This window comes from Callorhinus ursinus, unplaced genomic scaffold (genome assembly GCF_003265705.2).
Source record: "Callorhinus ursinus isolate GAN/ISIS: 27379988/994484 unplaced genomic scaffold, GSC_fseal_2.0 scaffold10, whole genome shotgun sequence".
Taxonomy (NCBI): domain Eukaryota; kingdom Metazoa; phylum Chordata; class Mammalia; order Carnivora; family Otariidae; genus Callorhinus; species Callorhinus ursinus.
Window position 1 is genome coordinate 36,961,095 of NW_027397072.1, and position 23,835 is coordinate 36,984,929.

The 23,835-nt window shown below is 48.2% G+C and overlaps 2 long non-coding RNA genes across 8 annotated transcripts in view; both read right to left on the reverse strand.

Annotated features, from left to right (window-relative positions):
- Positions 1-23,835, reverse strand: part of LOC112821020 (uncharacterized) — a 300,721-nt gene that overhangs the window by 214,446 nt on the left and 62,440 nt on the right. The window contains exon 2 of one of the 7 annotated variants that reach the window (XR_012379727.1): positions 17,208-17,482. The exons of the other annotated variants lie outside the window; for them this stretch is intronic. This is a non-coding gene — a long non-coding RNA (uncharacterized lncRNA). The remainder of the gene's footprint in view (positions 1-17,207; positions 17,483-23,835) is intronic. 7 annotated transcript variants of the gene reach the window in all.
- Positions 14,282-15,954, reverse strand: LOC112821022 (uncharacterized). The gene is made up of 2 exons (XR_003207322.2): positions 15,901-15,954; positions 14,282-14,634 (listed from the first exon to the last, which is right to left on the reverse strand). It is a non-coding gene; the product is annotated as an uncharacterized lncRNA (long non-coding RNA).

Below are 23,835 nucleotides of genomic sequence, written 5' to 3' on the forward strand. Positions count from 1 at the left end.
AAACAAACTGAGGGTTCTAGAGGGGAGGGGGGTGGGGGGATGGGTTAGCCTGGTGATGGGTATTAAGGAGGGCACGTTCTGCGTGGAGCGCTGGGTGTTATGCACAAACAATGAGTCATGGAACACTACATCAAAAACTAATGATGTAATGTATGGTGATTAACATAACAATAAAAAAATTTAAAAAAAAATTCTGGCTGCCAAACAGGAAGAATATCAAGGACTCTTCATCTGCCAGTGAGAATGTAACTTGGTACAATCTTTGTGGAGGTCAGTTTTGCAATATGTTTAAAAAGCTTTAAAATAGGTATAGAGGAAATTCTAGTTCTGTTGATGGTGGAGTAGCTCCTACTGGGCCAACCTTCCTGCAGAAAATGATGACAAACTCTGAACAGAATGTTTAAAAAAACAACCATTTTGAAGTACTGGAGAACAACCAGAAACAGGCAGAAACTGGAGAGACTTTGACCTTTGAAAGAAGGAACCACACTGAGTGAAATCTATCTTTAGACAGTTTTCTGCTGAGGGCTTTCCTCAGCCAGCCAGGCAGAAAGTTTTTGCTCGAGGTGTCAGAGGACAGAGTTCAGGGCTGCCAGAGTGGCGGGAAATGGAGGGGGTAAATCCTGAAAGGAGTGAAAAGTTTAAAAAGCTGAGCAGAGATTTCAACTGCCGCCCATTTAATGAGAGACAGAGTTTGGAGTTTGAATCATGCCACTTTTTCCAAGAGATTTCATAAACACCTTGGGCATTCCATTGAAACCTTGGGCTGGAGAAGGGGGGGATCCTATCTAGGAGCACAGACTATGTCTCAGGATTAACGACTGTCCCTCAGGGGCACCTGGGTGGCTCAGTCGTTAAGCGTCTGCCTTTGGCTCAGGTCATGATCCCAGCCCCTGCACTGGGCTCCCTGCTCGGTGGGAAGCCTGCTTCTCCCTCTCCCATTCCCCCTGCTTGTGTTTCCTCTCTTGCTGTTTCTCTCTCTATCAAATAAATAAATAAAATCTTAAAAAAAATTAAAAAGTAAAGATTGTCCCTCAGACTAAAGAAAACTCAAAACAGACCCATCCCAAAGAGTATAAAAGCAAACTTTCAAAACATCAAGGTGATATGCCAGGATTAACTGCCTGCTGTTGTCAAAGGAAGACAACAGAACACAGAATCTCTAAACCTATTGTCCTCAGAGACCAGTATACAAATAAAAAATTCCTAGACGTGCAAAGAAACAGAAAAATGTGACCCATCCTCAAGAAAAGAAATCATTCAATAGAAACACTCCCAGAGAACCCATACGTTGGAGTTAGCAGAGGAAAACTTCACAGTGGCTATCATAAATATGTTCGAGGACTTAAAGGAAAACATTGCTGAAATGAGTGAATAGGGGAATCAAGTAGGAGTTTTAGAACTGACAAGACTCAGAAATGAAAAATTTAGCAGATAGGCCTAATATCAAGTTGGAGGCAACAGAAGAAAGGGTCAGTGAACTAGAAGACAGGCCAGTGTAAATTATCCAATCTTAAGAACGCAGGGTGAAAAAGATCTTTTAAAAAATGAAAGAGCTTCAGTGACATTTGGTATAAAATCAAACATTCTAAAATATGTGTAATTGGAATCTCAGAAGGGGAAGAGGGAGAGAATGGGCAGAAAAAAATATCTGAAAGAACACGGCTGAAAATGTCCTAAATTTGATAAAAGAACATTAACATATAAAAGCCCAGGAATCATAAAAATCTCCAAGGAAGATAAACATTCACACACACCACAGAAAAGCACATCATAGTTAAATGATTGAAAAATAAAGAGAAAAACCCAGAGCAGCCAGAGAGGAAAATATCACAGATAATAAGAGACCAATGATATGAATCACACCTGACTTTTTTTCAGAAGCAATGAGAAATTATGAGATAAGATAATGGAATGACAAATGCTGAAATTCTACATCCAGTAAAATACGTCCTTCAAAAAATGAAGGTGACAGACATTGCCAGTTAAAGGAAACTGAGAGCATTCTTCCTCAGGAACTGTGAAAGGAAGTTATTCAGGGTGAAGAGACATGACATCAGACGCACACTTGTGCCTTCAACATGGGAAGAAGATACCTCAAGTGGCAAATATGTGGGCAAAATAGAGACTACTTTTCTTGTTCCGCTATAATTTCCTTAAAAGATAACAGCCAATTGTTTTTGCCTGTAGTTTATATGACATCATGCAGAGTTTATCTCTCACCCCATGGATAGTAGAAATCAACAACAAAATATCTAGAAAATCTTCAAATAAAAAATTAGCCACAATATGTAGGCTTATCAACTGTAAACTTAAAAGTAAAACCCTACAATTATAAATCCTGTGAGAGAAAACATAGAAGGTCTTTGCAATCTTGGGGTAGGCAAAGATTTCGTAGGACATGAAAAGCCCTACTCATAACATTTTAAAAATGATAAATTGTCTTCATAAAATTCTTCTCTTTGAAGGAAAGGAAATGAAAATGACGATGAGACAAGCCGAAGACTGGCAGAAAACATTCACAACTTATTTATCTGGCACAGGACTTGTATCCAGAATATGTAAAGAATTCCTATATATTCATAATAAAAGACCTATAGTCCAATATTAAAAATGGGCAAAGGACAAGAATGGACACTTTACAAATGGCCAATAAGCACATACAAAGGTGCTCAACATAATTAGTAATGAGAGACATGCAAATTAAAACCACAATGAGATACCATTTCTCATGCACTAGAATGCTTAAAATTTTTATCAGGACTGACCACACCAAATGTTGGCAGAGACATGAAGCAATTGCACCTCTCATACTTTGCTGGTGGGACCCCACCATCACCTAGAAAAAGTATTTGGCAGCTACTTATAAATTCAATATTCACTTACAGCATGACCTGGCCATATTTCTCTTAGGTAGTTTTCCAAGAGAAAAAACATTTGTCCACAAAACGACTTGTGCATGTTCTTTCCAGCTTTTTTTTTTTTTTTAAAGATTTTATTTATTTATTTGTCAGAGAGAGAGAGAGAGAAAGAGCACAAGCAGGAGGAGTGGCAGGCAGAGGGAGAAGCAGGCTCCCCGCTGAGCAGGGAGCCCGACGCGGGACTCGATCCCAGGATCCTGGGATCATGACCTCAGCCGAAGGCAGCTGCTTAACCAACTGAGCCACCCAGGCGTCCCTGTTCTTTCCAGCTTTATTCATAATACTCCAAAATTGGAAATAACCCCAATGGCTGTCAACAGGTGAACGGATGCACAAAGTATGGTATAACCGTCCGGGTGGTTACTTCTCAGCCAATTGTTGGATAGACACGAGTCACAGCAGACCTTAGTGCGGGGACCTTGGTGAGGATGGGCTGAGAGTAACCCCAGACACAGACACCAGGGCTAGGGGAACATGCTGAGGCCCAAGATGGATGCCTGAAGACCAGGAGGGAGGAATTCTGCTTCCTTGTGAGGCTAGACTCTCCTTTCTGAAGGCCATGGGGCACACAGGTCCACTTCTGGCATCTGGCCTGCATCTTGGAAAAGGAAGAGGGGAAGAGAAACCTGGGACAGCATCAGACACTTAGGCCGCATGGAGTCTAAGTTTTAAAACAGTAGAAATTGAGAAATCTTTGGTGGGTAGAAGGAAATATCTTGTTGCTACCAATAGGCCTTTAGTTTAAGATGAGCTTAGATATTTTTTAGAAAGGATGAAAGTTATACGTTTTCCCACTTCTGACACGCAGTTGAGCTATTTGTGTATCTCGGGAGGATCTAAAAACTGTGGCCTGAGGCCCCAAGGACTCCAAGTCTCGATTTCGGGGTTCGTTTGCACTAAGGTGTACTCCTGGTCATAGAACATGCTAGAATAGGCTTCACTGAGCTGTGTTTGCTTAACATAAACTGTTGTCCCTTTGAAATTCAAATGAACTCCAGTGCAGTTTCTCTTCTAGAGAAAGATTATTTTCCACACTGACTCAGTACCAACTCTGAGAAACAGGTCTGCATTTTGTCAAATATTAAAATTGATTGTTGAAAATAAAATCTTAGAGTTCTCATGAAATCCTAAAGGTGCTTAAGCGTTCACCTTCCACTTCAGAGTCCAAAGTCCTGGAAAAGCCCTTGCTTCTGCTCCAGGCAGGAAGGGTGGGGTGATCTTTCCCTGGATCCTCCATACCTGCTACCCCAAGCATAAACCCGTGAATGAGAGGGGCATCTCAGTGGCCTCAGGGGACTGGAATTCTTTCATTACTAGAAAATTCTAGAGACAGGTTGGAACTTGAGTGACCATCCATCCTAGTTTGCTTGGTACTACCCCAGCTTTAAACACCAGAAGTCCCACATCTCAGGATATTTCTCAGTTCCATGCAAATGATGCTTTGGTCACCCCACAGGTAGCTCAAGAGCTGTAGGTTAGAGGCTTCCCCTCCCTGCAGGGCTGCCTCCTGTCCCAGAGCCTTCTGTTTGAGAGGCTTCCTGAGGCTGATGCCTTCCTCTGTGCCCTCCCTGCAGCCTGTTCTCCTGGCGTTGTGTTCTCTTTGTTATCAACCCAACACGCTCTCCCCACACACACCCCCCCACCATGTCTCCTTGGATTTTGGCTACAACCTATCTGTCTGTCTTAGCTCTTGGTTCCTCTCATCCAATGACACCATTGTCGCTCCCAAGAGGACCCAGAGTTTAGAAAGTATTCTTTTTTGTTTTTTGTTTTAACACCTATGAGTTATCCATACATTTACATAGCTATCAACTCTGATGATAAAAAGTCTTTTGTCTTTCATTTGTTGTTGTTGTTTTATTTAGAGCTATGTAATTCCAAAATGCTTTAAAATTACATGGCACCAACGTTCACGATACTTTTCTGAGCCCTCTTAGGTTCAAGTAAAAGCCCAGTTTGGGGAGTGGAGCTTTTGTTTTGTGTTTGGATGCTGTGAGTCCTGGCGAGGTGGAACAGAGTGACAGAAAGAAGAAGAACATGGGTCACGCTCCCTGCTCTTCAGCTGGGTTCAGAGGCCTGTCTCTGAGGTGTGACCATAGCTCTAGGTGGACTTGTCAGGCCACCAGCAAGAAGGACAGTGCAGACTGTGGCATTCATTCATTCATTCATTCATTCAACAACTCCCCATTTCTTGTGGAGGAGCTTCAGAGGTGAAACAGAAGCCCCGCCAGCCTTCACCGAGGCTCTGGCTGCCACAAGCACCACACGAACCTGAATGCCCAGTTTCGTCCCCTCCATGTCCTGCAAACAGCTGTGTAAGTGGAAGCTTCATGAGCAACTATAGGGCTGTAGGGGAGGGAACATTTTTTTCCCCCTCAACCATCTTGGGCTCCTTGGCTGGGTCTGAACATTCAACTGACAAACTGGAAAAAAGCATACTAACTGGTGGGATCTAAGTTCCACATGACTTGGGAGCCTTAGTAAGGAAATGAAGAACCAAAGGACCAGTGCCACCTGAGTATTTTATGCAAGGTTTGATAAAGAGTTGAGGAGTCTGAGGCAAGCACTACGGACTGGGGCGAACACAGCAAGGCCTGTTTGTAGGAATCCTCTTGGCATCTCTTTGTCCCCGGAGATTCAGATGCGCCTTTCCTCTGGGTGTGGGCGGTGCACCTCTCCCACCAGTCTTTTATGACCAGTTTTGGTGAAGAAGGGCAAGCGGGGGAGGAGGTCTGAATCACCTTCCAGCTGCCATTTTCTCAAACCCCATCAACTTAAAATATTCAGGATGTCAAGCAAGGTGCCATATTTGGGGTGGTGTGTCCTGAACCCCATCAGGGCTCTGGCAATCACAATGCCATCTGATGTGAGAGCACAGCCTCATTGTTGTACAGTAGAGAACCAGGGGCAGAGACTGGTGAACCCAACACCCTTCTCTATCACGGCCCCTTCCTCCAGTGCACCCCAGGCACACCTCTCGGTGACAGAAGCCAGGGCCTTGATGCCAGGACCGGGTTCCCAAGACACTAGCCCATTTGTAAGATGGCACTAAAAAAAAAAAAAAAAAAAAAAGAATCCTCCAGTCCTTCCATTTGTTGGACACAGCAGACAATCCCAGAGTTACAGATCTGAGCATGAGCACCAGAATCTGCATCTGTGAACTCTCTCACAAAGGGCCAGGAGAATGGCAGTTCACTGACTCCTGGGGAAGGATGGGGCATCAGGTTTGGGGGTGGGTGGGCTCCCAGGCATGCTGGGTGGGGCCAGGGAAGAGGAATGGCAGAAACGGGCATAAAGCAGGAGTAACGTGGTCAGGGGGTCACTGCTGGGCTGAACGACAATGTCAGCTTTCAAGTCTCAGGCAACGGCCCCCCAACGACAGAGCCTGGTGGTGTGTCCACCCCTGGCCGCACCCAGACAGGAGAGGACAAGCCGGCACCCCTCGCTCCGGCGTGCCCATACTCCCCAAGCTATCACACAATGGAAGGAGGGGGCGCTGCCCCAGAGGAAGCTGGGAGTTGCAGAGATGGGAAAAAGTGCTGAGTGGCCCCAAATACACCACAGCTCTCTCCACCAGGCCTCACTGTTCCTTTGCTGCCAGGCCTTTCCAAGGACTCCTCGGAAATGCGGGAGGCTGCTTGTGGGTCCTCACGGCGACTTTCTGTGCTACACTGAGCAATGGCCTCCCCCAAATACCCGTGGGCTAATCCCTGGAAACTCTGACTGTTACCCTCTGTGGCCAAAGGAACTTTGCAGACGTGATGAAATGGAAGATCTTGAGATGGGGAGCTCACCCTGGATTACCAGAGTGGACCCTAAATGTAATTACTGGGGTCCTTATAAGAGTGAGGCAAGAAGGTCGAAGGAGAGAAGGACCTGGATGACGGAACCAGATGTCAGGGTGGTGCATGTTAAGACGAAGAAAAAGGCCACAGGCCAAGAAATCCCAGCGACCTCCGGAAGCTGGAAGAGTCCGGGCAGCCGAATCCGTCCCAGAGCCTCCCAGAAGAACCTTCGACTTGAGGTTCTGGTTTCGGGCTTCTGGCCTCCAGAGCGGGCAGAGAAGACATTTGCGTTGTTTCAAGCTTACCAAGGGTGTTTCCGCAGCCATAAAAACTAGAAGGCTTAGCAGGGGAAAGCCTGAAAGGGGGACAGGGACCAAGGGGCTGACCTGTCAGTCACATCCCAGGAACCCAGACCTCTGCCTCCCTGCCGGGAAACACCCTCCCGGCCTCCACCCCGAACACCTCCTGAAAATCCTCGGGAAGGAAACGCAGGGTCCTCCAGGATTCAGCATGAGCTCCACGTGGGCCACTCGGCCGCCCTCGACCTCCAGCAGGTAGGGCATTCTCTTACCCTTCTGGATCCCGGGCCGGCTTAATAGCCTCTGCATACGGCAGCGAGCCCTGACAGCTGGAGTGCAGGCGGCATCCCTGGGGCCCAGTGGGAACCTCCACGGTGCCCAGGAGTCGGAAACGGCTTATCGATAGTCTGAACACGCACATATCGGCGACCTCCAGATCAGAGGAGGAGCCTCAAGGGCGCAGCGGGTGAACGGGGGTGCTGCTCCCTCAGAGCTGCCCCTGGCGTTCGGTCACAGAGCATCGGGGACATGGGGCTGGGACACAGGATCTTTCAAAAGATGCACAAACCCAGGGGAAAACCAAATGTTTCCTGCTGGCTCATTTTGTTCCAGCCTCAGCTCCAGTGTATTTACCTCGACATTTCTCAGCACAGTGGGGTGTGGAGACGGGGAGGGGAGATGCTCCAGTCACTCGTTGTGGGGGCAGGTGATATAGGCAAAGCCCCTATTTACTGAAATGGCTTTCTACTGACACAGAAAAAAGTCCCGAAAATAAAGGGGCCTGTAATTGTTTGCTTCCTTTTGCTTTTTTGGTTACAACAGTAAAAACTGTCCTTCAAAGAGAGTCCCAAAGGACATCAGAGCTTGACAATGACGAATGGGGAACAGATGTTTCTGGGCCATCAGAATGGCAGCTTCCTCCTCGACACGTGGGCTCTGGGACGCAGGGAGGGGTCACTGATCGGCCTCGGAGGCCAGACGGGCTGGCCCTGGTGGCGAGGGCGGGAGGGCCCGGGGCGCCCGGCTTCCCCTGTCTTGAGTTGGGCAACTCCAGGCTTCTAACTGCCTTGGGAATGGGGCTGTGTGTGCCTTGAATGAGGAACTAGGACAAGCCCTGATTTCCCAGCAGGGGATGGCCCAGCCGGCAGTGTTTTCTCTCGCCCAGGCCCGTGGGGCAGGTCTCAGGACCTCTGAGCCAGCTCAGCAATTCTTAGCCACGGTTGCAGGGGGGCCGCCCCACTCACTTTCCTGTGTCATTTCGCTCTCCACCCCACTGTGTGGCCGGTGTGTGGAGGCTGGCAGAGGGTGTGGGGGATGGGGCAAAAAACCAGAGTGGCCTCCTCCTCCAGGGCCTCCTCTGCCCCATTCAGCACCTGCCTCATCCCCAGGCTCCCCCCAGCTTCTGATGTTCCCCTACACTCAAAACCACTCCCGTGCCTGGCAGCGAAACAGCAGAGCGGTTGAAGATGCCCCACACGTCACCCTTCCCTCCACACTCACAACCTCCCCTGTGTGGCCAGTGGAGGCTAGCTGCTCTTTCGTTCCCGTTAGGAAGCACTGAGACAGGCCTACTGTGGGACAGGCTCTAGAGGCCAGGGGGTAAGAGGCAGGCTCTGGAGGACAACTCCCTGGGTTCAAATCCCAGCTCCAGGACTCACCCTTCATGAGCTCCAGCATTTCATGACCTCTGGGTGCCTCGGTTTCCCCATCCTTAAATGGTGAGAAGTTTAGTACTTTCCTGTAAAGCTGTGTGTGAGGAGACAGGACCTGCCAAGCGCTCAGCGCCGGCCTCACCCAAGGGGGTGCCAGTTACAGATGAGGAAAAGAGGCTCAGAGAGCTGAGCACCTGGCCCAGGGATGGAGCACAATTTGAACCCAGGCGGCTGGACAGTGCGTCCACCAACCCATGGCCCCCCACACCCGGCAGCCTTCCATGGGCCATTGGCGCCCACCCTTGGGTCTTGCTGCCCACGCTGCCGATGTGCACCAGCTGGTGTCCGACGGGACGGCTGCCCGGAGCCACATCATGGCACCATGGATTCTGTGCCGAGGGCAGGGGGACGAGGGGGTGGCTGGAGCCCAGTTTGCTCTTGCGAAGCACTTCCTGAACGGCACATTCGGTTACCACAAAATGAGTCAAGGTCCCTTTCAAGTGGCTTGCTGAGCTTCCCTCTGATCTGGCACAGCCTCCCCGGGATGGACAGGCAGCAAGCTTTCCTGATGAGCTGTCAGGTCCTGCTTGGAAGCGCCTTCCCTGGGCACAGGCACTGACTCGCTTTTCCTACAACAACCCCACGGGGCCAAGTGCGCTCTAGTCCCTGGTTTATAAATGGGGACACCGAGGCTCAGAGAGATTGGACGAGTTGCTTCAGATCACACAGCTGGTGGGGGCCAAGGCTGCGATTTGAATTCACCCCTATCTGGCCCTCACCGGCCCCGTTCTTCTGCCTGACTCAGAAGAGGAGGCCATATTCACCTCCCCGGCCTGCGTCAAGGAGAGGCCTGGAAGCTTTCTCTGGTTTCTTTTGCAGGTCAGGGCTGGAGAGGCAAGACTGTGGAGATGGAAGGATTAGAACCAATCTCTCACATCCCAGGAGGAAACAGGGGGTTGTGATCGCTGCGCAGGAAATACAAGAGCCCCACTGATGGGCGAGTGTCCCCCTGTGGGCTGATTTCCAGTAAGAAAGGGGTCACTCTGCCCACCAAGGATCTCCCTGAAAGATGGGGGTTCCCTGGATGAGGGAGAAGCCACAAAAGGCTTTCACTAAAGCCTGGCTTCAGGACAAGGCACGCACCTGAGTAGAGGAGAAGCTGGGAAGGGTCCTGCATCCCGGAGTGGGGGCAGGGGGCCAGAGGGCTGGCAGCTCTGCCGAGAATGTGCTGCCCAAGACCAGTGTGGGTCCTGCCCTACGGGGTCCTTTTGGGTCCCTGGACAAGAAGGAGGGATTCTCAGTGGCACTTGGGAAATGAGAGAGAAAAAAGGAAGCAGGTGCATTTTGAAATAAACACAGCCTGTGGAAAACCAACCCTAGCCAAGAGGGTCTGAATTGTGCTGGTGGGGATTTGGTTCTTTGTTTTTGCCTTTGTCGTTGATGTTTTGATTCAGTTTAGGAGTTTTCTTCGTAATCACTACTGGGAAACTCAGAAGGCCATTGAAACAACAACAGCAAAACAAAACGGGACAATAGCAACAGCTCAACAAATGTGACAGTTTCAGCCAACTCACCCACCTGTTGAAATGGAAATCAGTCCGAACCTAAGGTCACATCTTTGCTCCCCCCACTGCCCTCTCTGCACAGCGAAGGATTGCACATAAAGGTCCAACAAGCTTGGGAGACTTGAGACTAAGAATGTTCATCTGTACGTTAAAAGTCCTGAGAAGTCCTGTAGTCACAGAAACAGTTCAACTACGGAACCCAAGGCTTCCCAGACTTACTAGTCCAGAAAACTTTTTTCTGGCAAAATGCCTATGGTATCTCCCTGTGGAGCACATACTGAGACCCACTGGCCTGGCCACCTGGGGGTAGGAGCAATGTTGGTCCCAGTGCTTATTAAGCAGATGTGAATTTCTGTGGCCTAACTGTAAGGGTCCTGGCTCCTAGTCTTGCCCCTGATAGTTTAGCCAGACCCATTGTTTAAAACCCTAGGGTGTAGGTAACACTTTTAATGATGGCTTGGGCTCAAACTAATGGGATCTCAAACTGTGGCCCATGGGCCAAATCGGGCCCATTGCTTATCTTTGTAAATAAAGTTTTAGTGGCACATAGCCACTCCCATTCCTTTACAGACTGCCTATGGCTGTTTTTCATTACAGTGGTAGAGTGGAGAGTTGTGACAGAGACCCCAACGGCCTGAAAAGTCGAAAAAATTTATTATCTAACCCTTCAGAGAAAAAGCTTGCTGAACCCTTGTTTAGAGGGGGGAAAAAAAACCAACAACAAAACCCACCTGAAATATTAATTCTATGAAGCCTGAATATCATGGAAATTTTAGATTCTAAATCCCTGTAATTTGGGCCAATCCAGGTTCTGTGTTCAAGTGGTTGATGTAACTGGCACACACAAGGGTTCAAGTGTAAAGGTGTGTGTGTGTGTGTGTGTGTGTGTGAATGAAGAGGATGCAAGTAGGAACGGAGGTGGGTGAGGGAGAGAGGTTTTATTGTTCAAGAACATTGAATTTGGAGTCAGAGCAGGGCTCAGATTCCAGCTCCATCACTGGGCAAGTTATGTCACCCAATAAGCCTGCTTGATTATGTGCGAGAAACATGGAGATAATGTCTTTGGCTGGACAGGGTTGTTGTGGACAGCAAATGAGAATGTACAAGCAGAGTCCCTCTGCCACCTCACAGAGGACTCAGCCTTTCTGGTTAAGTGTGCCCAGTGTGTATTAATTGCTCAACAAATATGATTCCTATCCAGGAATTATTCACGGGAGCCGTATTCAGGGGGCAGGCAATATCTGGGTGAGACAAACCCCCCTTTCTTTCCTGGTTGACTGTTAGGTGCTAATTTGGGTCACTTCCCAAGGGTGACCTTCAGCCCCATTCCTAAATGCCGAGTGAGGGCTTCGATGCTTTCCCGCATAACAAGGGCACGCCCTGTACAAACCACATAGCACCCAGGAAGCAGATGGTCCGGTAAGTGTAACCCACAGACTGAAGATGAGCCATGGGCAAATGGCAAGGTGCAAGTGGCTTTTATGCTGGGATCCATAGTGAAACATTTGGGATTCCAGGGGGCAAACTTGAACAGACCTACTCTCTGTCAGCCGGCGAGGTCTGCCCGGAGAGATGCTAGTGTTTATCTGCCACAACCTTTAGTTTTTATTGCACTCAGTTGCCTTGTATATTTAATAGGGAAATTTGCTGAAGTGGTTACTAAGCCACGCAGAGAAAAAGGAAGGGAGTGGGGAGCTGCTCTCCGACCCCGAAGTTGGCAAAGTTGCCTCATTAATCAGACCTGTGCTAGGATACAACGTTATTCATGTTTAGGGCATTAAAACTCGAAGCTAAAATTGTAGGAGGTAATTTGAGCACATGCAGCCTGTCTCTCTGCAACAGATTTATGATGTTTACTCAACAATGGATGGGAACTTTCAGGGAGAGAAGGATTTTCCCCGTCCTTTTCAAAAATACATCGTCAGCCCACAGTGATCAAGTTCCCAATTTTTGTGTGAGTGTGCACAGCCTTAAAAAAAAAAAAAACAGTCTGTAGGGGTGCTAAGAGCAGATCCTGTATTTCTGTATTTAATCTCCACCACTCTGAGCTCAATTGAAGAACAGACTGGAATGAGCCGTCTGCAAGACAAGTGGTTCTCGACGTGCTCTCGGACTGCACTGCTTGGCCTGAGATGTTCTACAAAGTACCACCCGCCCAGGCCCCGATCCTGATAAGGGGCATCTGGCATGGGGCCGCCCCACAAGGGACTGAGAGAATTCCCAGCAAAAACCTCCGGGTTCCAGGCTAAAAGGTGGGGCTTGCGGGTGCATTGTGGTTCTAGTTCTGGGAGCTGATGGCTGGTGACTTCAAAAGAGTGAGACCTCCCATTTCCCAAGATTTCCCACCTCCTTTCTCTGCTGAACCTCAGAAAGCACGAGCTTCCTCTCACAGAGAGAAGGGAGAGGCAGGGCTGCTCGGAAGGGAATACCTTTCCAGAAGATTCCTTCACCATGCAGCAGGAGGAGCAGTCATCCTGCCCCCTGACGAGGAAGCGATGAAGTGTGTGAAACCGGAAGCACTCAGGAGCACGCATCTTCTCACCTGGCGGCAGGTGAAGTGGGAGTCAGGCATGTGTGCCTATTCTGGTCTTGCTGGTCTTTAGTTGTACAGCTTTGCCTCCGACCTGCTAGATTGGTGGTCCACTGGGGACAATAATACCCATCGGATAGGACTGTTTCACAAACTAAATTGATATTTTTAAACAATTTGGTTAAACAAACCCACTCTTGAGTACCAGCTTTGCCACTTCCTGACTGGATCACTTTGGGCAAGTTGCTTGCCCATTCTGAGCCTTCATTGCTCTACCCTAAAATGAGGATAAAGCTATGACTGGCCCCACGGGGCCATGGAAGAGGGTGTGGAAGTGCTTTTTAGAAGAATACAAGCTGGGGCGCCTGGGTGGCTCAGTCGTTAAGCGTCTGCCTTCAGGTCATGATCCCAGGGTCCTGGGATCAAGCCCCACATCAGGCTCTCTGCTCAGCGGGAAGCCTGCTTCTCCCTCTCCCACTCCCCCCTGCTTGTGTTCCCTCTCTCACTTTCTCTCTTTCTGTCAAATAAATAAATAAAATCTTAAAAAAAAGAATACAAGCTTATAGATTTTCAATAAATATGAGATTCCTGTCTCAATTTGATAGAAAGATGCATTTCTTTTTGAATTTGGGATGGGGGTGGGAATTAGAGATTGAATTTTATGCCAAAGTAAAAAATGTTGGCATAAAAAGCTAAAAATCCTTCTATGATACAGGCACGGAGGGGATCTACGTGACACTTCAGTGTTACTCCTAGACGATCGGAAAGCCTGCCTAAAGGGAACACAGCAATTTCACAACATTTTCCTTCCCAGGGTCTCTGGCTTTCCAGTGCTTGGGTGTTTTTTGTCTCATCATTGAAGCCAGTGTGGTGCAACAGATTTAAAGTAGGCGCGACTTTTTGGCCCCCGGTAAACACTAGAATTTCCCTGTCTGAACTAAATATAAAATTCATGAAGTTAGATTCAAAGACACAGCCCGCCCCCCCCCCCCCCCCCCCTGCTACACTAAAGAAGCCTTTTTCCAATGGGGGGGAGGGTAGGTTAGGCAAGGGAAACTAAAGTAGCTTCAAGTATGACTAGCAGTTGTAATGATGAAGTACTGGGGAAGATTTACTTGCCGATGGAAGGAATACTTGCAAATCTACCTTTTTTTACAATGGGGCACGCTCATGCATACACCGCAACTCACATACAAGTATTTATATAATTTTGCAGAAAGTTTCAAAGTAGAAACAAACACAAACACACAGAAATTATATTTATCATGCAGCCTTTGCCTTAAAAACACCCACTTTGCCGTCTGGCTGGAGAATCACTGGCCGGGTCATTATCTAGGAGCCCAGAGAGGAGTGGGCCTTGTAGGAACTAGAACCAACCAGCCAACAAGAACAGTGACAATAAGTACCACCACAACAAAATGACTTTTTCAACACTCTAAGGTGCATTTTAAAACAGCCCCCAACTTTCCAATTTAAATAGTTCGAAATGAATCAAGGCGAAGAAAAAGACAGCATTCACCACACACAACTGAACTTTTCAAAAATATCTTATTAACACAGCCTTCCAAATAAATCCTCAAACTTACCAGTCTCAACAAACTTTGCATTGACTGATGCTCTTGTCAACTAGAAAGGATACAGATGGGGAAATGAGTGACATTTCCATTCTTTACTGTTTACCTGATGTCCCACCTTGTTTGCTTTGAGAGAGAGGCTGTTTGCAGAACCACTGGAATGTGTGGGACAGTTTGCTGGTAATGCCAGTCAGGCCTTCCAGAACTAAACCTCCAAATGAATTGCAGAGGACGAAGACCTTGAGTTCTGTTTTTCTGCAGAGTTGACTCATCTGTGTGTGTTCATAACATTTAAAGAAGTGATGTGCCTGGAGAACAGGAAGGGAGCTGCTTTACAAGCAAAGATAAGATGTGATTAGAGTATGAGGTTGATCAGATAAAGATACCACACACACAATTTGGATTTTAGCCGGTTCTTTAATTTATTCTGAAAGGCAAAGGAGAGGAGAAGGATGGCGACCAAGAGCTTTAAGAATTGGCTTCCCCCGAGCTGCCTCTCTTAAACACATTTTGTGGTTTGTTTCAATACCATCTTTAAAAAAGATGCGGCCATTCATTTCCTCTTCTCAGCTTCCCTGTCCTCCCCTTCATCCTTCCTCTAAGAAGGCAGGTGGAAACTCCTTTAGAAGTCCTATCTGCACCACCCTGTCTTAGAAGACTTGAAACGTTTATTCTCAGTGTCCTCGGTTTACCTGCCATTGGAAGCATTACTGGAAAGAGATGCCACCAGCATTCAACTAATAGTCACAAATATGGTAAGTATAAATAGCGAGGAGTGGCAGAGTCATTCCAAGACTGCGGTCCCCAGCAAGTCTTACGAATCCAAGCGATGTGCCAGCATCTGTTATGATGTTGGTGAGACTCCATCACAACTGGGCACAGAGAGGGCTTCTTTTTTCCCTCTAACTATTTCAAAGCACATTATGGATCCTGTGGTCTTTTTTTTTTTTTAATTGTGTTTTATTTTAATGCCAGTACAGTTAACATATAGTATAATGTTAGTTTTAGGTGTAGAATATTCAACAGTTCCATCCATCACCCACTGCTCATCACGACAAGCACACTCCTTAATCCCCATCACCTAGTTCACCCATCCCCCCCCTCCCCTCTGGTAACCACCCATTTGTTCTCTATAGTTAAGGGTCTGTTTCTTGGTTTGTCTTTCTCTCTCTCTCATTTTTTCCTTTGCTTGCTTGTTTTGTTTCTTAAATTCCACATATGAGGGAAATCATACGGTGTTTGTCTCTGACTGACTTATTTTGCTCAGCATTGTACTCTCTAGCTCCATCCATGTCATTGCAAATGGCAAGATTTCATCCTTTTTTATGGCCGAATAATATTCCTTTGTGCACATGTACCACATCTTCTTTATCCATTCATCTGCCGACAGACACTTGGGCGGCTTCTGTAGTTTGGCTATTGTGGACATTGCTGCTATAAACATCGAGGTGCATGTACCCCTTTGAATCGGATCTTGTGTCTTGACAACACCTGCATGAGGCTTGAAAGCCCCAAAGTCGTATCTTCATTTACTAGTTAAGGAAACCACAGGGCAGAGGTCGAATGACACTTACAGGTGGCAAGCTTATGCTAGAATCCGGGTCTTCCTTGCTCCAGTTGGTTCCCTCATTTTCCTCATTTTTGCTTCTCTCTCAAATGGCAGCAACCACCCCTTCTAGTGGTCTACCTCTTTTCATGGTCTTCCTTGCTCCAGTTGGTTCCCTCTCCTCATTCTTAGACAATCCATTGGCAGGGACAGTGTTTGTCAACAAAACAGCTGCCAGATGCCTACCTGGGGAGAGAAAGGTAGCACCTTGCATATTGCAAAGCTATCTTAAGGCTCGCTCTGAGGCCAGGACCTTGGATGCCCGTTGACCTCCATTCTAAGACCTCAGAGGTTACAACAGATGGAAAGGGAGAGAAGGCCCAGAGTCCACAGGGAAATGAAGGGTGGAAAAGTTTCTAATTAGAAGCAACTTGGACTTTGGTTGGAATGTTGGGTTGTTCTTCTTGTCTCAGAAACCTACAGAATGACTTCCCTCCCTCCACTGTCCTTGTAAGTTTTGCAATTTTTGATTTGGCGTTATTTACACATTTTAAAGTTTTCTTTTTCATAAAGTCAAAAAGGGAGTTTTTGGTGGCCAAATGTCTCCTGAAGCAGATCTTGAGTAGCAGAGTAATGAGGTTTTCAATCATGTACAAGACTGACAATTAGCTAATAAAAATCCTTTTTTTCCCCTATTTCCTCAAAAGTCAGTTCTCAGAAAAATAGGCATTCACTGTACATACCCTGTTTACCAGTAAGGTTAAAAGTTCAGGCAAAGAAAGACATCAAAATATTTACATTAAAGCAGATCAATGTTCCTATATGGTGTCTGGCTCTGCACATTCGGGACAGGCCTCGTCAAGATTGTGGAGAGCAGAGGAAGCAGTGTTCTGGAAGGCTGGCCCTATGTTTTTCAGGCTCTTTCTAAGACTATTCTCTTTTCTGAGACTGCTGTCTCTGCTACCCCCAGCTTTTTAGATCTTTCCTTCCTTTTGATATTTTACATTTTACAGCTTAGGTCATTAGGACGCCACCAGAGTATTTTTACCAATGGCATGTTTCTATTAGTTCCTTGGTACACTTATTTTTTTAAATCCTCAATTTTTACGAATTAAAATAATAACGATGACAGTCACCATTACTCAATCTGTCCTTTATGCTTTCATACATTATTGCAAATACCCTCCCACACTGACATGGTGAATTCGGCAACTGAAGCTCAGGGACCCAACCGCTAGCTAGAGAGCATGCAAGCCAGAGCAGGGGCACATCTGACTTCTGTAATTTCTGGAGTCTCCGTTGCTCCGACCCTAAAGGAGGGGCCCCAGCACTGACCATGTCTTCAGAAATACTTTGCTGGTTCACTCTTGTTTCAAGAAGAGACGGGTCAAGGGAAGTCAGGTGGCCTTTTTTCTAACGGGAGCAATGCTCTTCTGAGGGACTGCACGTGAGGGCTGGAGCTGCCAGGTGAGCAGTAGGCCAGGCACCGATTGCTCTGGGGGCCACGCGGGCCACCCGCATCCGTTGGCAGCATCCTGCAGCCCAGCAGATCCCCGTGGAGCTCCGGCTGTGACCAAGAGAAAGACGCCAACATGGTTGTCCTCGGGCACCTGTGCAAGACAAGGCATTGCTGTGGAGACTTGGCGTTGGAGGAGGGACTCATCTATCCCCCAGCATGGACATCAGACGTGAAACTTGGGGCCCGAAGCTCTCCTCGACTCCCCTGTGTCAGCCAGCAGGGCAGAAGGAAGGGGCTTCTGTTTGGGCGATTCTGCCCTGGGCCCATCCTTCCTGGCTTAGTCCTGCCCTCAAGGGCTCCAGGTGCAGGTGGCTCAGAGCCTGCACTCCCCAGATCCCACTCGTATCCCCCCCCCCCATTCCATGCCCCTGCGGGAGTAGCTTCCCCTCCTGGGGGGCAGAGGCCTCCCCTCCTGGTCGTGTCATGTGGAGTGCTGCATGGGTCCGAAGAGAGCCTGCCAATAACCCCCGAGGGCACACACTTCTGCTCTCCCTCACGCACTCGAGAAGCACCCCCCTCACTCCCACTGCACACACAAACACACCCACCCCCAACCTGCACACATCCCAGACTCTCATACCCCCTCATCAGCACACACCAGGTACACACACACATCGCAGACTGCCCCCACACACCCGCACCCATGCCATATGTGTATGCTGTGCAGATACCCACCACACACACCCCTGCACGTACACAGGTGCTCATGCACTACAGACACCCACCACCGGTCACCCCTGACACACACATACCACACATGCGCACGCTGAACACACACACACACGAGCTCCAGACAACCTACACTCATACCCCACATGTACCATACCTACATCGAGTCGCATACGCACCACACACAGCACACACAGCAAGACCTATGGCCAACAACCTACACCACACCCATGTGCACACACCTATACCACACATGTACCAGGGATGCCCACACTCACATCCACCCCCACAGGCACGTAAGCACACACACACACACACACACACACCATAGATGCACCCCCCCCCACACATGCACCCCCACACAGTACTCACATGACCACACCACACACCTCCATACTACACACACACGCACACACGCACACACAGGCACACCCTCATTCTCACACCCCCATTGCTGACTCTGCTAATTCTAGGGCAGACCGCCGGAACCGTAGGCGGACTGCCAAACAGCCTTCCCTCTCAAAGAGATGGCACGTATGTGGAGGAGTGACTGTCTGTAACGTGACTTCTTGAGGAAATAAAAAAGCAGACATAAGGTAAGCTAAAGGTAAAATGACCAATTACAGAGCTGTGTGCTCCCACCTCTAGAGGTTCCAAAGGTAACAAAAACGGAATCAGAGTTACTCGGGGCCGGAGGTGGCGCACCAACAGTTTCGGATGATACATTTTCCTCATTTCTGCTTCTCTCTCAAATGGCAGCACCCACCCCTTCTAGTGGTCTACCTCTTTCCATGGCTCCTTAGCCCCATCCCCTTCTCCATCCCGATGACTCTCAAACAGCCTCACAGTTAGCTGGGACCCCCAGGAGCCTCTAACTGATTCCCCCCCAGGTCCCCTACCAGCTTCTCAGAAGAACAAACATCAAATTCACTTTACCAACATTGACTCACCACCTACGTAAGGCAGGCATATGTTGGGCTTTGGAGGTAAAAGGTGTTACCACAGAGCTCTGACCTCAAGGGGCCCAGAGAGCGGAGCTAGTGGCTGTGCTCACCGGGCTTCTGGGGTCTTGTGAAAATGCAGATTCTGGTGTCAGGGGCCAGGGTGGGACCTCTGCTTTTTACCCTCCAACCGCACTTTGAGCGGTAGGCAGTTTCCAGGAACAGAGTCTGCGAACACCCGGGCCTGCTGGGAAGGACCCTCACACAACTGTGGCCTGCACGGGGCAAGGCCAACAGGGCTGCCGGTGGGCACACAGGCAGGGGCTCGGGTGGCCACCGCACCTGCTCGCGGTCCTGCCACACTCAGCGGGGCACCCGGGACTCCGCATGGGTCACGTGACTTCCAATTGCCCTCTGTTTTCAGTTGTGCTCTGCTGTCTCTCTTCCAACCGTCCCTTACTAGTCACGCTCTTTGGTGAGGGAAAATGGCTTTGCTTTTCCATATTTATAAAATACGAAGAAGCAGCATGGCCGGAGGATGGGGGAAGCCAGGCTACTCTGGATTTAAATCCAGGATGCACTAATTTTGTGATATGGAGCAAACCAAAACTCCATTTTCTTAACTGAAATGAAAAAATAACAATCCCACCTCTGGGGCCTGTTACGAGGACTGGAAATACAGCTGACTGCATGGGTTTGAACTGCGCAGGCCCACTTACACTGGACTTTCATCGAACACTATTGTCGTGTATTTCCCCTTCTTCCTAATTTTCTCAATAAGATTTGTTTCTCTAGCTTACTTTACAGTAAGAACACAGTATATAATACATATAACATATAAAGTAGGTGTGAATCCACTGTCATGTTATTGGTAAGGCTTCTGGTCAAGAGTTAAGTTTGGAGGAAGGCAAAACTAGACACAGATTTTCAGCTGTGTGGGGGTGTGGTGCCCATAACCCCCGTGTGGTTCAAGAATCAACTGTAACGTGTGAACACCAAAAGTTGTGTCCTGAGCAAACTAAAGCCTCAGATGGTAGCTGGGATTACTCTCGAGGTACATGTTTATTAATCCATGTACTTGGGTGATCGTCACTGGACATACAGTTCCTGTACAGCTGGGGAAAGTGAGGCAGGGACACCAGGCCAAAGGAGAGCATGTCCCGTTCGAGGCATGGGCACTCAGCATGGCTTTCGAGGTCCTGCTAAGTCACGCAACAAGGGAGACAGCCGCGATCACAGAAGGGAGAGGAGAGCGCACAGGCAGACCTCTGGGAGGTCATCCAAATCTCATTCTTTGGAGACATCGGCCCTCCCCGGACACCTGTCAGTCCAGGGCAGACATTCCCCAGCTTGACTCCCTTCTGCTGGAGAGAAGCAAAAGGGACTCAAAGGTACCTCAGTATTGACAAAAAGACATTTAGATCCAGAAATTTTAAGTCAAGCCATCGGCCAAAAGGCCTCAGCAGAGAGATAAGCATGTTGCAGCTCGCCCAGACTATGAAACCCTCACTGCTTTAGAAAACTGAGTCAAAGAACCCAAAGTGGAGATTCATGTGAAGGAAGACGGGCACAGCTGTTTTAATCATAGTGCCTTCCTGAGCCAGAGGCCCACACGTGGAGCAGGGCAGGAAAGTGGATGGTTTTCACTGAGTTTTCATCTCTGCTGGACTCATTTCTCCTCCTGGCACACCTGGTGGAAAGGGACCACGGGGGCCAAGCAGCATGAGAAGGCAACTACCTCAAGCCCTTGTGTGACCACCTCAGCCTGGGCGTGTGCCTGGAGCCATGTTTGGGCTGTGCCTGAAGTCTGCGCATCCCTAGCCTCAGAGCCACTTGCAAACATCTTAGAGATACTGGTGTGAAAGGGAGAGGATCTGGAAGGTCGGGAGTGAGCAAATATCACCACCATTTTCCAAAGGAACGGGTTCTGAAAACAGCAGAGCAGACTCACTCCAATTTCCGGGCAAACCCGAAGAGGCATTAGACAAAGCTCACAAGCATTTGGGAAGAAAGTGGTGGTCTCTAAGAGGCAACAAGAGTTCTCTGAGAGAAAGTCATTCCATGCTAACCTCATTTCCTGTTTTGACGAGCTTCACCAGAACAGTCGATTAGGGGAATGCCCCAGAAAGTGTGTCTTGCTTTCAGTAAAGCATCTGAAAACCTCTCATCGTATCCTATGTACCTGAGATACACAAGACAGGCCTGCTGATGCTATGACTGGGAGAATTCACAGTGGCCGGGACGACCTTCCCACAGAGGTCAGGCCATGGCATGATGTCGGCCCTGCTCCCTCGACTGCCACGTCCACTCTGGAGATGGCCATGCTGGCCAGGCCACCCACTGGGTCTCAACAGCTCAGGCGATTCAGTGTTTTCTCCCCACTGGCAAGGGAGATTTGAAATGACTCTCTGCAGCTCTACACATGGAGAAGGGTGACAGTGCGGGTCTATGGTTTGTTTTGCTCCAGTCACGTCCTTTGGAGGGAAGCAGAGATGTTTCCTAGGAGACCCACGGGGCCCTGTCCCACGTTCCATTTCAAAAACTAACTTTGAGGGAGACACTGATGGCCTATTTGTCACATCTGCAAATCACACAAGCCTCTCAGGACAAAATGGCCTCACACCATCAACTCACAAGAGTCAGAAGGCTGGGGTGAAATGAGACAGGAGCAAATGCAAAGCCTAGGTTTTTCTGGAAAAGCACAGTGCACTGGAGGAGCACGGAATTCAGGTACATTCGATTCTAGCTATGCCCTGCCTGCCTGAGTGTGACCAGAGATGACAGAATAACACTTGAGAGTCTTTACCTCTACTTTTTAATTCTTTCATAATATTGAACTCTTTCTCGGGGCATTAGACCGGCACCAAAAATCCTTTCCCTACTTGTGTTATGGCCTGGTTGTGAGGACAGAATAAGTCAGAGGTGGTAAAGTGCTTTGAAAAAGGGAAAGCTCCGAAATTCAAAATAGTATTATTATTTGTTGTAAGGTGCTTTCCCTCCAAAAAAAGAAAAAAAAAAAAAAAAAAACTCTGACAGTCTGTGAGTGATAAGCAGAAAATGATTCAGCTTTGGCTTCTGTTTCTCCAGCTGTAACCCCAGACTGGTTGAGCTCACAGAGTGGCCCCAGTGAGCCCACCACAGATCCCGAACTCCTGCAAAACTCCAAACCCCTCCTCCTTTGGCCATCTGCTTTTCCAAAAGTTCTTCTTGGAAGGCCTGCTTCCCACTGTCCTAAATTCTGGTAATTAAAGGATCATTCAGACAGCTCCCTTTCCAGGGCTGGGTCTCCAAGATGCAAACCAAGGACATAGCCAGAGTGAATGCCGAATGACTTGGGTCAGGGCCTTGGACTTTTGCAGGTCTTTTAAATTCCTTTGGATCCTACCAGGTGGTCCTTTGAGAGCATGTCACTCTTGCTACTGTGCAAGCCCAGGCTCAAAAGCTAGATGAAAAATACATTGCAGGCCCAAGACAGGAGAGCAGGCCCTAGTCAGAGTAAGAGACTGAGACAATCAGCTTAAACTTCTCTTGTATTCAGTATAATTTCACTTGGCATCAGAGTTCACCTAGACAGAGCTGTCTGGTAGAACTTTCTGTGATGACACACGTGTTTTATATTTGTGCTGTCCAATATGGCAACCAGAGTTGCATGTGGATATTTACATTTAAATTAACTAAAATAAAAAGGAATTAAAAATGTGTTTCCTCAGCCACACAGCCACGTTTCAAGTTTTCATGAGACACATGTGGCTAGTGGCCACCATACTGGACAACACAGCCCCAGACCAACAGTTCTTAACCTTGGCTACAGGATGGAATTACCTGGGGAGTTTTAAAAAAATACTAATGTCTGTCCTTCCACCCCAAATTCTGTTGTGATTGGTCCTGGTGGAGCCTGGGCATTGGATTTCTTAAAACTCCTGGGCAATTCTGATGTCTGGCCAGGATTCAGAACCATTGCCCCAACCACGGAGAACTGTGTGCTCAATTCTCATTTGTTCCTCTTGTTATCCTTGTGAACTAATTACCCTGCAAGTGCCACATGAGTTATTTCTGCTTCTGCCTGTGACTTCCACCTTTTCCAGGTCATGAGTATCCTAGTGGATTAATTTCTGGGAAATGGGCAGAGGGTGCAGCTTAGTTCTGCTCAAAAGCACAGGTGAGGGGTGACCAGGTGGGAGGCGACCTTCTTCCCCAAAAGATCCCTTTGCAGCAGGACAGGGATGGGTTTAAAGGGGTTGACTTAGGTCTGTGTGAGCACCCCATGGGGCACATCCACAAACCCCCTGCTGGGCCTGGGCTCCGTGGACCTTCAGGGGCTTTGTCTCTGCCTCCCCATGATATCTTTTCTGTACTGCCTCGGCTCTTCTAGAACCCTGAGAAACAGATCCAGCAGAGAGGTGGGAAAAGAACCTCAGGGCAGGGTGGGATCTTTAGGGTGATCCCGTGTTCTGCTGAGGAAAGTAGTGTCCAGAGAGGTTAGGGGATTCAAGAACAGAGCAAGAATGAGGGGCGTGAATTGCAGAGTCCTCACTGAGGACACATCCCTCTGATGCATGGTTGCCTTTAATCTTCCAGGAACATGAGCAAATGTAATTTAACTTAAGGACACTGATTAGCAAGACAAAGCTTGGTTTCAGGTGAGAATCTGATTATCCTGATAGCAGATAGTTTATGATCAACATTTTCTGCTAGGTAGTCTACTGACAAAAAGCCTGTGTCCTCCCCTTGGCTACTCCATTTACCTCTTTACATCATCAGAGGTAAATGGACTCACAATTTCCTCATCCACCAAACACTGGTTAGAATACAGAGCTACTCAACATCACAGTGT